The 14,169-nt window shown below is 43.9% G+C and overlaps 1 long non-coding RNA gene across 2 annotated transcripts in view; it reads left to right on the top strand.

The window, feature by feature from the left end:
- LOC106729769 overlaps nt 1-14,169 on the top strand; it is a 230,439-nt gene that overhangs the window by 122,688 nt on the left and 93,582 nt on the right. For both annotated transcript variants that reach the window (XR_004326315.1, XR_004326314.1), the window contains exon 3: nt 3,935-4,052. This is a non-coding gene — a long non-coding RNA (uncharacterized LOC106729769). The remainder of the gene's footprint in view (nt 1-3,934; nt 4,053-14,169) is intronic.

Raw genomic sequence — 14,169 nt, 5'->3', positions numbered from 1 at the left:
ACTTCAAGTTTTTTAATATAGAAGGCAGTTGTAGGAATAGGGGAGGGGAAATGAGACTGAAGAGTAGCAGATATAGAGGAGATCATATTTCAGGGAAAAGTTTGATTTTGGTTCTGTCAGTGAGAGGGAGACTGACAAATTTTACTCCCCAAATTCACATTCCCTTAAGATGGTTGGTTGCTCTGTTTCCCTGCTCCACATCACCTGTGTACTTTGGCTTATGCTGATCTCTTGTCTGAAATTCCATTCCTTGTTTCAATCACATCTCACCTGCTCTCTGAAGCTTTCCCTGGCTCTCTAGACTCTCCTTTCCTCCCTCAGATTCTACAACATTCTGAGCTAATAGAACACAATTACTTGACGGCATTCTCTGTTTGACCGCCTGCCATCATTTACTGTGTCACATCATCCTCTGACAACCAGGATATAGGGGAGAATGACTATAAGCAAATAAAAGAGATTAAACATTGCAAAGTGTATTCAAATAAGTATTATCCTACAAATAATCCTCATTTGAAGTAATTTTGGGACTCCTCTTTGGGTTTTTATGTACTATATAAGAAATAGATTTGTTCTTTATTGTGACCCTGAATTTTGGGCCCCAAATAGTATTTACTTAGCCTGTTCACCTACCTTATTTTTCAGACTTGACTCCAAATGACCTTTATATGTAACTGCAACAGTAATATTCTATCAGAAAAGTAGAGGCACTATGAGTGATATAGAAGAACGGGTTTATTTTATGGATTAGACTTCACACAGTTGTAGGAGCTGGTGAAGATGCATGTTGTCTCTGCTTCTGGAATGGGTTTGAGGTCTCTTTAAATCAGCAGGGCCAACAGTCGGGAATAAAATCTGACATGAAGTGTCAGAGAGTGAGGACAAACCGGACTCCATGTAGGTCTTTCATTGCTGCCATCACTGATGATGCACATGACCCACAGAAGCTTTGCCCCAGAGCTGCCCCTGAGTCTGGCATCTGACCCTGGAGTCAGAGAAGCTTGAGCAGGCAATGAAGTGGCAGCTCCTTTGAGCCCTGCTACTGCACCAGGCCCACAAAGGGAGCCCCCTGATCAACAACAGTGTGTGCAAACTAGTGACACCTGTTCCCCTACATCAACCTGCAAATTCTCTCATGACTAACCATAAGCCAGCAGGGTACATGGAGGGTGTTTTGGGAAATGTTTAGCTGCCACGCAATACCAGCACAGTTAGAAAACTCAAGCTTGACCCCCAAGGGTTTGCCACCATTGAAAGTAGTCAAAAGCAAATGCCAGTATATGAATTCCCCAAAATATGGACACAAGGGCAAAATCTTTGGAATGAGTGCCAAATGTTTCCAAGAAGGTTAGATTGACTTCTTTGAAAAAGTACAATGTTCATTTGGATATACAACATTTATTTCTTTATGGGGAAGAAAAACAAGCCACAGTGTTTTACAGCCATTTCTTATACTTCCATCATTTTCCCCTCTGGTTCTTAAGTATAGAGATATTTTTTGTTGTTGTTGGTGGTGGTGGTGGTGGTGGTGGTGATTTTTACATAATACTCAACTGAGTATTATGGCTTATTCATAAGTTGTCTGAAAATAATAGAGAGGAATAGGTGAGTCCTGGGGAAGTATCCTGGAGCTGGCCATTTCCTTGTCCCTTCCCAAGGTGGAGAGTCTTGCTACTTTCTGTTGTCATGAATATACTTCCTAACTATAGATTTTAGAGGGCATTTTTTTCTCTGGGACTGTGGCACCTTCCACCACATTGTGCAAGTCCTTTCTTGTTAGATGGCACAGGTCAACTTCTGTGTTTTAACTCTTCCTAAAGGCTTCTTCCTTTAATGTTCACAATGTGATATTCTTGTCAACCTAGGCAAATCCAGAAGCCAGCAAAAATGGTCTGAGTGTAGAAAACTTAAATAACAAGTGGCATGGTTAATGAATTACGTTTCTGTCAGCCTGATTGCAGTTTTGTTTTTTTTTTAATTTCTTCAACAAAGCCCAGGGGCTTATGGTCCCTAGCATATCCATCACCTTGACCATTGCTGCTAAATTTTAAAAACTGTGTTAAAATACACAAACACAGAATTTACTTATTTAACCACATTTTAATGTAAAGTTCAGTAGTATTAAGTACATTTATGATTGTGTGCAACCAACCTCCAGAACTCTTTTCATCTTGCAAAACTGAAACTGTGTACGTTAAACAACTCATTCACCCCTCCTTCTAGCCCCTGGCAACCACCATTCTACTTTCTGTCTCTATGAATTTGGCTACTCTAAGTATCTCATATAAGTAGAATACTGTATTATTTGTCTGTCTGTGACTGACTTACTTTACTGAGTATAATGTCCTCAAGGTTTAGCCATGTTGTAGCATGTGTCAGAATTTCCTTCCTCTTTGATAATACTGAATACCAAATACTGCATTTATACACAACATTTGTTCATACATTCATCTATCAGTGGACACTTGAGTTGCTTCCACATTTTTGGTATTATGAATAATGCTGTGATGAACATAGGTGTACAAATATCTCCTTGAGACCCTCCTTAGGAGGAGGGTATATGCCTAGAAATGTAACTGTTGGATCATATGGTAATTTTATTTTTAATTTCTTGAGGAACTTCCAAACTGCTTTCCATAGCAGTTGCACTATTTTACATTCTCACCAATAGTACACAAAGGTTCCAGTTTCTCCACATCCTCACCAACACGTGTTATTTTCTGTTTTTTAAATGGTAACCATCCTAATGGGTATGTGGTGATATCTCATTATGGTTTTCATTTGCATTTCCTTAGTAATTAGTGATGTTGAACATTTTATCATGTGCTTGCTGTCTACTTGTATATCTTCCTGTTGTAAATACTCATACTCGCCCCTGCCCTGCGTCAGAATTCCTCACACTGCCTACTTGTCCCAGAGGCGTGGGTCCACAAAGAGTCCAGAGAAAGCAAATCCTCCCTCTCTGCCAGGGGCTGTAAACGAATCAGTCCCACCTGTGAAGTTGCAGGGCCACCTTGCGCAGCAGTGATGTCTATGACCAAGTCCCACCTCTCTTCTTGGGAGAACACACCAACAGTGGAGCCAAACAGAGAAAGCGGCAAAGGTGTGGCTGCGTTGCACCCCTCCCCCTCCCACACCAACAGTCATGCATTTTAGAGGGGTCCCAGGCCGTTCTGTTCCGCACACCCTCCCAGCCAGAGCTCACACTGCCCTCCAGTTTCCTGACACTGCCTCTGTGCAGTGGGCCCCAGCCCTCTGCCTGAGCGCCTCACGGATCTCCAGCAGCCAGTCCCGGCTTGTCCCTGCTGGCTTGCATCTAGGGCTGGGAATCACAGGGATTCTCCATGCCAGTTTATCTTAGTTCTGCCTGCCAAGTGGTTGCCACTTTCTCCTGTGGGCCTTGGAAGCTCTCCTTCTGTCCCTGCTGACCTCCCAGCTGGAGGGGCACATCCCAGCAGGAAGGTGCCTTTCTTCCTATGCCGCTCCCTCCCTACACAACTGGTTCTGCACCGACTTTTTCTTTTTTTTTTTTCTTACTGGGTTTTGAGAGAATCCTTCTGTATTTCAAAGTGAGAGACACTCTGCCAGAGTTCAGTAGGTGTTCTGTGCAATTTAATGGGTTTGTAGATATAATTCTTGATATATTTGTAAGAAAGGGCGAGCTGTGAGTCTCCCTACTCTGCCATCTTGGCTCAACCCGTTGGAATTTCTAATTTGGATATTCTTGGGTAGGGACTGGACATGAAGATTTTTAAATATCGCCAAGTCATGGTAGTACAGGTATCCCCTGATTTTCAAGTTTCCTTTACACCACTTTGCTTTTACAAAAGACTTATATTAATACCTGTTTTGGCTAACAGCAACAAAAACATCCAGGGAGGATTTTCACTTTTACAGAAAATGATTAAAAAAAGCATTTGCATTTGTTTTGCAGGGAGCAGTTAAAAAGGAGGAGGGAAACCTGAGCAGTGAGAGTGGCCCCACCAAGCTCCTTCCCCCGGAAACAAACTCAGCATCTCAGCATCAAGCCACCAGAGCTTTGAACCGTGCCTGTGAGTATCTGTGCTTTATCTTGATTTCCTTTGTGCATCTGTGAGCAAGATGTGTCCTAAGAATTACCGCTTTGATTTACACAATTTTGGCTTTGAAAGGTTTTATAGGAACACTCTATTTCACCAAACCAGGGGAAACCTGTCTACAGCCCAGACTGAGAACCACATTAGGGAGCATCAGAATCACCTGGAGGGCTTGTTGAACCACAGATTGCTGGGCTCCATCCCCATAATGTCTGATTCAGCAGCTTTTCGGTGGGGCCCAAGAATTTGCATTTTTAACCAGCACCCAGGTGATGCTTTTTGGCTATTAAAAGCTTATCAAGATCTTTATTACAAATCTTACATATAATGCAAATTTCCTTGGAGGAAATAAACCCCTGAGCTCAGTAGGGGAAAGAAGATAGTGAAGGCAGACTAGGATGGGGTCCTGCAAAGTTACTGACTTAATTTTCACTGAGAGCTGCCTGGATTTTGACCTCCAAGTTGTCCCTTGAACACCAACAGCCCAGGAATCCTGTCTTCAGTCACTGGCTGTTCTGTTCCTTATCTCCACTCATCCCCACCCCTGTACTAATCCTACTGACCAAACCACCGCCACTCCCCCACCCCATCCCACCCCCCCACCACCAAAACTGAGCAGCCTCTTTTGTTCTCCTGTACAATTCCTCTATGATCAACACTTTGCCTCTCTGGATCTCAGCTGTGTCATATGTAAAGTGGGGAAAGGAGGATGGGGAAACAACACAAGAAGGCCAGCTTGGTTATTGGGGCACTGTGATTTCTACACTGATTCACTGGCCTTAGGGCAGAGCAGCACAAAGTCTGGCAAACCTCAGCACTGCTCTGGAACACCCAGGCTTGGAAAAGGACTGAAGGGAAGTTAGTTGACTTTTCCTTATTTGCCTTATGGGGGCAACCTGGTACAGAGAAAAGACTAGGCTGAGAATTGGGAGTCCTAGGTGTCAACTGAAATAAACAAACAAATAGACAAACAAAAAATCTAAAAGTTGAGTTATGTTTTATTCTGGGACTTTACTGAGGACTATAGCCTGGGAGACAGTCTCTAAGATAACTCTGAGGAACTGTTCCAAAAAGGTAAGGAAGGAGCTATGATCTGTAGGAGTTTTTCCGGGGGAGGCGGAAGGGGAGGGACAAAAAACATGTAGTTGAACATCAAAAGAATACCACTAGTCACAGAAAACAGACATCTCAAGTTAACAATTTCAGTGCTTTTCTGTATTTGGGAAGATGCAAGAGTCTGGGCTCATTGAAATTATTCCTTTGATGTGCATCTTAACTATCCAGGACCAGTATCCTGTTTTTCTCCATCCTGAATTCCCCTCAGCGCACACAGATGGGGGTGGCTGCAGTAGCTGGTGGCTTGATGGTGGGCAATGCTGTCCACATAGATGTGGTCTCAGTTCTACCTTTTACCTTCTGTGAGATCTTGGGCGGTCACTTCATCTGTGATGGGCCTTCTTCATTCCCTCATTTGTTAGTTATCTACTGCATGAGGCCATTTGGACAATCACATGGGAGAATGGAAGTTCAAGCACGTGGCGCTCATAAAAGTACCTATATTATATGGAGGCCCAGCAGCCCACTGCACTTCTAGAATGCTGTCACTGAGAAAGGACTCCACAGTGCGTGTGTCCTCTCCCCATTCTATAAACATCATCAGACACTGTGGAACATACCCAATTAAGCCAGAATGCATCTGTGCTCATAAAGGAAGCTATGGCAGAGGCTCTGTGGAAATCCAATCCAAGTTGGTTCCAAAAACACACATTTTATACTGCATTTTGCATCCGTGCTCCTCATACACATCCTATCTTCCAGCTTGGTCACAGAGCCACATTCTTCTTCTCTACCTCTTAATCCCCAAACTCAAGGGAAAATACCCTTGTTAGACCCTGACTCTCAAAAGGAAAGAGAGGCTTAGAAGGGACAATGCCTTGTGAGCCCCTGAACAGACCACAGTGCCTTCTAAAGGAGAAATCTTACTGTAAGCTGTGCTGTTCGATGAGCAGTAGCCCTTGGTCAAACCATAATTTAGGAGCTCTCCTCCCTTCATTTGAACACTTAGAAATATATTTTAGATTGCTTCATTTGTTTTACAGTAAGCACACATGACTTTGGTAAGCAGAGGAACCAAAGATCTTTTTTTAACTATAAAAATGCACTTTATTATGGGTAGAATATTGGTCAGAATGATTACGGTATTCTACTTTTGTTGACTGTTGTTTTGAAGTATACATTTATAATGGGGACAATATTTTGAGAATGCTGAAACAATGTGTTTTCATCCTTGGTAACCTGTAGTTCCTAGTGTAGCTGAGGCTCCCGTAGCAACCCAGAGCAGAATTTCTTCTGTGGTGGAGAGAAGATACCTCTTCAGTCACTTAGCCATGAGGCTTGGTGCCCCCCAGGATAGGAGGCTATGGTGTGTATTGCTCATTCTGAAGAGGCAGAAGTGTGGGAGGGGGGAGACAATAGATCCAGAGGGGAACAGAGACGGTGAGATGCCCTCCCTCCTCCCTATCTGGACCTCAAAGTGAGGAGACTATAGACACATCCAGCTGGGCACTAGGGAACCCAAGTTAATTGGACTTGGTGACTCCATTTCCTGGGCATATCCTGTGGCCTCTAGGAACCCAGCCTTTTAGCTTCTCCACATCCAGCCTGAGGGGAGAGATGGTTGGTCTCAGAGAAGGCAGGAGAGCAGTTTCCTGCAGCCTATGTGTGACATACAGAGTAGCTAAGAGTTCCCAAGTGCCTCAGTAAGGTGCCACAAAGGGGCTTAGACCTGACAGAATAGCCAATGTGGAGTCAGGATGAAGCCTCAGCACACAGTGCTACTTTTAATTAGCAGGGTGTGTCTGAGAAGTCAGACTCCCGGTCAGGGTGCCAGCGAAAGACTACATGAAGCCAGTCCAGGGGCCAGGCTAGGAAATAGGAGACGGGTGGACCTGAGTCTTCTCTCCTGGTGCCCTGAGGTCATATAAGCTCCCACAGACCCTAAATGTCATCCTAAAAAAGGAGTGGGAGAGGAAATGGAGAGAACTGAAGGTTTATGCAAACTGAGTCATTGGAAAGAGATTATTTAAACGGCACAAATAGAGATACCGGTGATTTGCAAATTTAAAGACTGTTTCTTTCTCTCACTACTCAGGGGTTGGGAATTTGAGGGGGAAATTAGACAGTTATGGGAAAATAAAGAGGTTTTATTTCCTTTGTACAGCCAAGTAGTGCCATGTGTAAGAGTCCAGCACTGTCCCACATATGTGCTGCTAGCTGGATGATATCAATTGCTTGCTGCTTGGTTTTGTGTACTGGCTTGATTTGCACACTATTCAGTCCTAGAATCCTTGAAAAACAAAGAATCTACACACACATTATGACATCACAAACAGTTGCTGCCGTGATGACTGCTCTCATTCTGAGTCACCAGGCTCCACACCTGGTCTGAGGTTACCTGGACCCTAAAGGCACCGGGAACACTTCTGTGAGCTGTCATTGAAATATTTTGCCTATTTTCATCATTCACCTTCCAGTAGAAATATCCAGGAACTGTGTTATAGTCCCAAATTCTTAAAAGTAGTTTTCAGAGTGTTTTATTTCTATTATGTCATATCATCCCAACAACTCTGTGAATTAGCTAGAAGGAATGGTAGTAGTTCCATTTTATAGTTTAAAAAAATTCTCAAAAACTTATGCGTTATAAGTCACATAAGTCAGGGCCCAGTGAAAACAGAAGGCAAACTTGGTCTTACAACAGAGTTTTAGATGATTGGTCGCAGGCATTTGTATACTGAAACTCCTTTTACCACCTTGTAAAGTTCAGTAATGCCATGTTGGTAGTTGAAAACTATGCATTGATGTGAATAATATATATTACCAAAAAATCACATATTACAAATTGGGTTTCTTTCTGTTTTTGTTTTCCTGGAAAGCTGGTTATTAAATATTTACCACTGCACCACTGGTTATAGGTATTAGAAGACTGGAAAATAGGGGACATTGAGGTAACTCAGATACTAACTGGAGAAAGCAGCTAACGCCCCAAGACTGGGAAATAAAAGAAAGATGTTGGATTATGAAAACCTGGGAGCTCAGAGGAAGAGCCCTCAGAGCCTGGGTTCAGACTGCAGAGGAGGGGTGGCTGTCCTCCTGGTACTGATACAGTTGAGGGGGGCATGATGATACTGCATAGGGTTGCTGAAGGAAACAGGAGGCCAGAACCTGCCACTGATGCTGGGGTGAAGCCGATAGGGATAGCAAGCTAACAGAAAAGAGCGTATCCTTCCTCCTCCTCCTGCCTCGAGCCTCCCCCTAGTGCCCCTACTGGCAGAGGTTAACAGGGAACAGCAGCAAAGGGAGTTCCCAGCTGCAGCATTTAAAAACCACCTACAGAAGATGGATGGGGTGAGAGACAATAGCTGAAAACCTAGCACTTAAGTGACTTGCCTAAGGTCACGTTATAAGAGTGGTCTGCCTTGTTCCCTGTGATGTTTCGGTGTCTGGAAAAGCCCCTGGTATATAATATACCCTCAGAAAACAACGTGGAAGGAAAGAAAGAAGGCAGGCTAGACTAGCCCAGTTCTACAGCACACATTCAAAGGCAAGAAGGGTCCAAAATATCCTTGTTTGCCTTCCCCAGTCTGTAAGCACCATCACAGCACCAAGTATATCTATATTCTTGACCCAGTTGTCTTCCAGTGCTGCTGTGGCTCTAAGGAGGTGCTGCAGCCTGGTACTTTGGAGAAATGTAGATCTGGATTCAAATCCCAGCTCCACTATTTAAGAGTTGTGTGCCTTGGGCCAATTATTCAACATCTCTAAACCTTTGTTTTTTCCTCTATAAAATAGAGATAATAATGTGTGGCATATGTGCAATCAATGCTCACTGTTACCATTATTCCCACCCCACACCCCAGAAGGGTGGGCAGATAAGTGGCCAGCTGATGCCTGTGACCCCCTTGGTCTGGGCTTTCCTCCCCTGTTCCCCAGTACTGGCCAAGACAGGGGCTGGAGGTAAAGGGATCTGCCCAGGGTTGCTACAGTCAGGCCAAGGGTTGGAAGATGGAAGCCAGGCTGGCCGGGCCCAGGCTCTGCAGCCAGGGGGATCCCAGACACCACACTTGTAACCTCACCCAGCGACCTAGAGATGGACATCTGTGTATTTCCTAATAGCGCTACCGTTTCAAAGCAAGTCTACTCCAGCCTGAGACAAACGCGGGTGTGGCGGTTCCTTGCATTCAAAATGAAACAAAAGAAAAGAAAACAAAGAGAACCCCCGCCCCCAAACCCCGGAAGGCCTGCAGACCTTTTCCCAGGCACAATGTGCAGGGACAGAGGAGGGAGTGCTTTTGTGACTACCCAGATGCAGAGCCTAGGAGCGCAGACCCGTCACGGGCTAGAGCCCGGGGTCCCGATCCCCAAGGGCACCGGGGCCCCAGGGGCGGGAAGGGCGAGGTTCGTCCAGCCCAGCCGCTGGCCCAGCAGGATCCGGGTTGGAGAGGGCTGGGGCGCGACCCAGCTGAACACGCCCCGCCCCGGGAAGCCCCCGCTCCCTCTGCCGGCATCCTGGGAATGTCGCCGGTCCGGGAAGCATCTGGACAGCCTCTAGGCAGAAGGGGGTGGGGGGTCAAACCTGCAATTTCTTGGGTGTTTTTGCACAAAATTCCCTCAAGCTTTTCATCCCCGTGAAGTTGAAGCCCACCGGGGTGAGAAGGAAGGCTCCTACTTCTCCAGATAGACTTTGTCGCAACAAAGACTTTCAGTCCTCCGTTCTGCGAGCACCCAAAGGCGCCTTCTCGGCTCCAGAGATCCCTTCTTTGTGTCTGAGGGAGGAAGTTCTTCCCCGCCTGGAAGCCTACGGGGCTAGCCCGGGCAGGCGTTTCCAGCTGGATTGTCGCCATCTTGTGGCAGCATATGGTGGCCACACTGGCCCATCGGCCAGACCCGCCTGCCTGCCACTTTCTTGGGTCCTTCAAGTACATTTCCTTCTTTCCCCAACCAGCTAGGAATGGAAAATGTAAAATCATGTTCCCTGGGCATAGGAGTTGAACTATGAGGCATCTGTCGGTCTCGCCCGATTGCAGGCAGGTGCCTTCTTAAAAGGCAGCCAAGTGTTAACTTGGAGAGACCAGCCTGACTGAGTGGGCTCTGCCTCCTGAGGCACCAAATCCAACCTGAAACGGAGTGCCAACCCCCACCAATTTCCCATGATACAAGCTACTGATTAAGAAGACAGGGAAGCGCTCTGTCTTGTCCTTACTGGTTACAAATGTTATTATACTTGATGAGTGCTGTTAAAGGACCCCTATCATTAAAGACTCCCTATTATTATTGTTATTACTATTTAGCATTTATAATGTCTATATTTTCAGGACATTTAGTCTATTATCTGTGCTTTCCAAACACTCCAGAGATGCAGGCAAGTGACTTCATTTTATAAAGTAGGGAAACTGAGGCACCTGTAATTAGTAGCAAGTTCATGGATTAATGAGTCAATAGTAGTCATTTCTTCCTCTATGATTATTGTCTTACTCCAAAGTGTCATAGATGACAGTAGTTGGTAAACAGACACTCTAACTTGAGAAACTAGTTTCTCTCGCTCAATTTTATGACCCCTTGTGATCACATTAGAAACCAAGTCCCAGAAGTTTTAAAAGTTACAAGTCATGTGCTCATTGCATTGAGCATATGGGTGATGTTAATTATATTTTATTTTATTTTTACAAGTCAAACACAACCCATTAAAAAAAAAAAAGCAAGGCTATTACAATCAGTAAACCAGATGTATTTTGATTTGGAGAATAAATTGGTTTTCAAGACATTCATTCATTATGAATACCCCATTCATTAAACATAACAAGCATAAAACAGACCAATTTTTTAAAAAAGACCATCTTTCTTTAAACTCTGTTATCCTCTTAGAGACAAGAAAGACTATTTTCTGCTTTTAGACTGTGTTTTTTCTTTCCAAAAAAGCTTTCAATCTTACCAATAGGCACACGCACATTACCACGGGACCTTAAGTTTTAAGTTTCTTCAATAAATTTTTTTTTCTCCAAAAGCAACAACAAAATAAGTTACCTTGCTCATAGAAAGCAGTTGCATCATGTGCTCCCTTCCTCCTTCATCTCCCACCAAAAGAAAAACATCCTGTCATTCTGGAAGTCTCTAGTGGAAAGTCCTGGACTTGAATTCAGAGCTGGGACAAGATTGAGGCAAAAGAGGGTTTGAGAGGCTTGTCCTATCAACAGCTGCTGAGTTAGCCAAGCCTCCAGCAAAGCTATGATGTTGAAGAAGTTTGTCCGGGAGCCTTCTCATACAATCTTTAGTGTTTTCTTTTTCACCCAGTTCTCATCCAAAATAATAAATTTCTAAATGTAAAGTTTGAAAGAAGTTAAGGGAGTTGCTTACTGGTTTGAGGGGTATCGGGCTAGCCTTCTCAACCTTCCCTTATATTCATTCAACTCGCTAATTCACTCAGAAGGAATGTATTTATATATGTATTAATAAATGTATTAATGTATATATTAACAAATGTATTAATAAACAGCCATTCTTGATGGGCCTATGATAAGTAAGGCACTTTAAATTCACCATTATTCCTATGCAGCAACCCTTTGAAACAGATTCTTATTATCCCCACTTTATAGATGAGGACACTAAAGTTCAAAAAAGCTCAAATAACCTGCTCATAGTCACACAGCTAGAGGGGAAGCTGAGATAGGTACATAGGGTTGCAACTTCTGTGGATTCAGAAATATGAAGCTACCTTTACCCTATGGGTTCCTTCAGGTGAGAAAACAAGACTCAGGAGCATGATAGGTAAATAGAAAATGAGTTGAAAAATAATAGAGTGACAAAACATTCCCAGTCAATGGAAAGAGTCCCGTGTGTATATCCGATATACACCGTGTCTGTAAAGTGGACTCCTGCAAGGCCAGTCCTGCTCAGTTTACCAGCCAGCTTCATCTTTTTGTCTCTGTCTTAGACCAACTGGATTAGGTGGGTTAGGGTGACAGTCAGTGGAGAAACACATGACTCCCCAGACTCTTTCAGACTCCTTCAGCTTCCAGCCAGTGAGGAAGAGGGTTCTCCAACATCCCAGCCTTCACTGAATACAGAGATATACCAAAGCCCTAGGCCGTCCTAGTTGGAAAACAAATATGTAGGCATTTACTAGTGTGGTAAATGGGAGTTTTCCAGGTGGTACTGTATACATGGAATAAGGGTGACATTAACAATGAGGGAGGTGATTTCCATTCAACTGAGAGATTTAAGAAATTGATAGGAAATTGATAGGCAACATGGAACAGTGTTTGAGAGTACTTCTCTGGAGCCAGGCTGCCTGGATTGAAATCCCAACTCCATCACTTATTAGCTTTGTATCCTTGGGCCAATAATTTGACCTGTGTCTTGGTTTCTTCATCTGTAAAATGGGAATGATTATAGTACCTGCCTCATAAGGTTGATGTGAAGATTATATGAGTTAATGATTGTTCTTAGAGCAGTGTCTGGTCTATAGTAAACACAATACAAATATTAGTATTTATTATCATTAATGTTGGAAAGAAACTTCAATCAAACTTACCTTGGCTCCTATCCCTGCTGAGTGGTCCTGGATAAGTTACCCAACCTCCTTGAGCTTCAGTTTTCATCTATTAAATAGGGTAATAATAACACTATTTTGCAGGGGCATTGTGAGATAATATGCATGAAAATGCTCATCACAGTATTGATCATATAGTAGCTCAGTAAATTCCCATTTCCTTCCTTTCTTTAATTTAGCATTAATGAACTTTTTTGATGTGTTTAGTGGTAGCAAAAGAATAGTAAAAATGAAAATATACATAATCTATAACTATATATCATAATTAAACTATAAATTAAAATATACTTTGTTAAAAAAGAGAGCTCTATGTAGGGATATGACAGCCCCTGGACATAAAATGCAACCAAGCAGGGCTGTTCCTCAGGAAAACTGTGAGGTATGTCAACAGCAAGTCTATCTCCCCTTTCCTGTGCAATGTTTTGGTCAAGTTCAACCTTACCTTCCTCTTCAGACCCTCTGAAGGCAGGATCATCGGGAGGTGTGGAGGATAGGGTGAGGAAAGGGACAAGGAATGACTTACTGCAGGCTCACTGTTGTTTCAGCCCCTTTCCTTTTTCCCTGGAATGGAGGTCCCAGGGACTGCAGCAAGGCTGAGGTGGAGGGAGAGGCTCAGGGCGGGCTGCTGGCCCTCTCAGACACACTGCACCAGGTGCCAGTCCAGTGCATCCTTGTTCCTTGCTTTTCAAAGGACAGCATTAGCAGCATCCATCCAGGGGCTTGTTAGAAATGCAGAATCTCAGGTCCCACCAAAGACCTGCTGAATCAGAGTATGTGTTTTAACAAGATACCCATGAGATTTAGATGCACATCAAAGTTTGAGAAGCACTAAGCTGGAGCCTACAAAGCCCACAGTAGCAATTTGGACTGAATGGATGCTGGCATTTGGACCTCTGCTTTAAATTGTATGTCTCCTCTTCATTTCCTCTTCTCTTGAGCCCACACTGTGTGCCTTATACATGGAGAAGACAGTGGCCTACTATGGTGAGAGTGAGAGCCACTGTAATTGATCAGAACTCTCAAGAGGCACAGAATTGGGAGATGGCCCAGGTGACAACTGAAAACTCACTCTGGTGGCAAGCAGGGTGGTGAGGGAAACAATCAGTCAGGTAGTGTCTGTGCAGCACCTATTTGTGCCAAGCACTTATTGTGTGCAGGCACTGTGGATGACACAAAGAAATAGCATGGTGCCTTGGAAAACACTAGACTGGGAGTCCTGGGGAGGTCTGGGCCCTGATCTAAGTGACTGGGCAATTCCCCTCACCCATCAGCATCTTCCTTCCCTGTCTGAAAAATGCTTGTGTCATATTAGAGGATTCTAAATTCCCATCCAAATCAAAAGAGATGTGATTCTAATAGCCCTAGCCTCAAAACCTTAGTCTAATTGAATAGACAAAATGATTTTAAATGATTACACATGAAACAGAGGGCAACCCAGGACAGGATGTGATTAAGGGCAGAGTCATGCAGAACTGGCAGCTTAGGGAT

Source organism: Camelus ferus, chromosome 15 (assembly GCF_009834535.1).
Source record: "Camelus ferus isolate YT-003-E chromosome 15, BCGSAC_Cfer_1.0, whole genome shotgun sequence".
NCBI lineage: Eukaryota > Metazoa > Chordata > Mammalia > Artiodactyla > Camelidae > Camelus > Camelus ferus.
The sequence above is the reverse complement of the archived record's forward strand: the minus strand, read 5'-3'. Positions and strand labels throughout refer to the sequence as shown.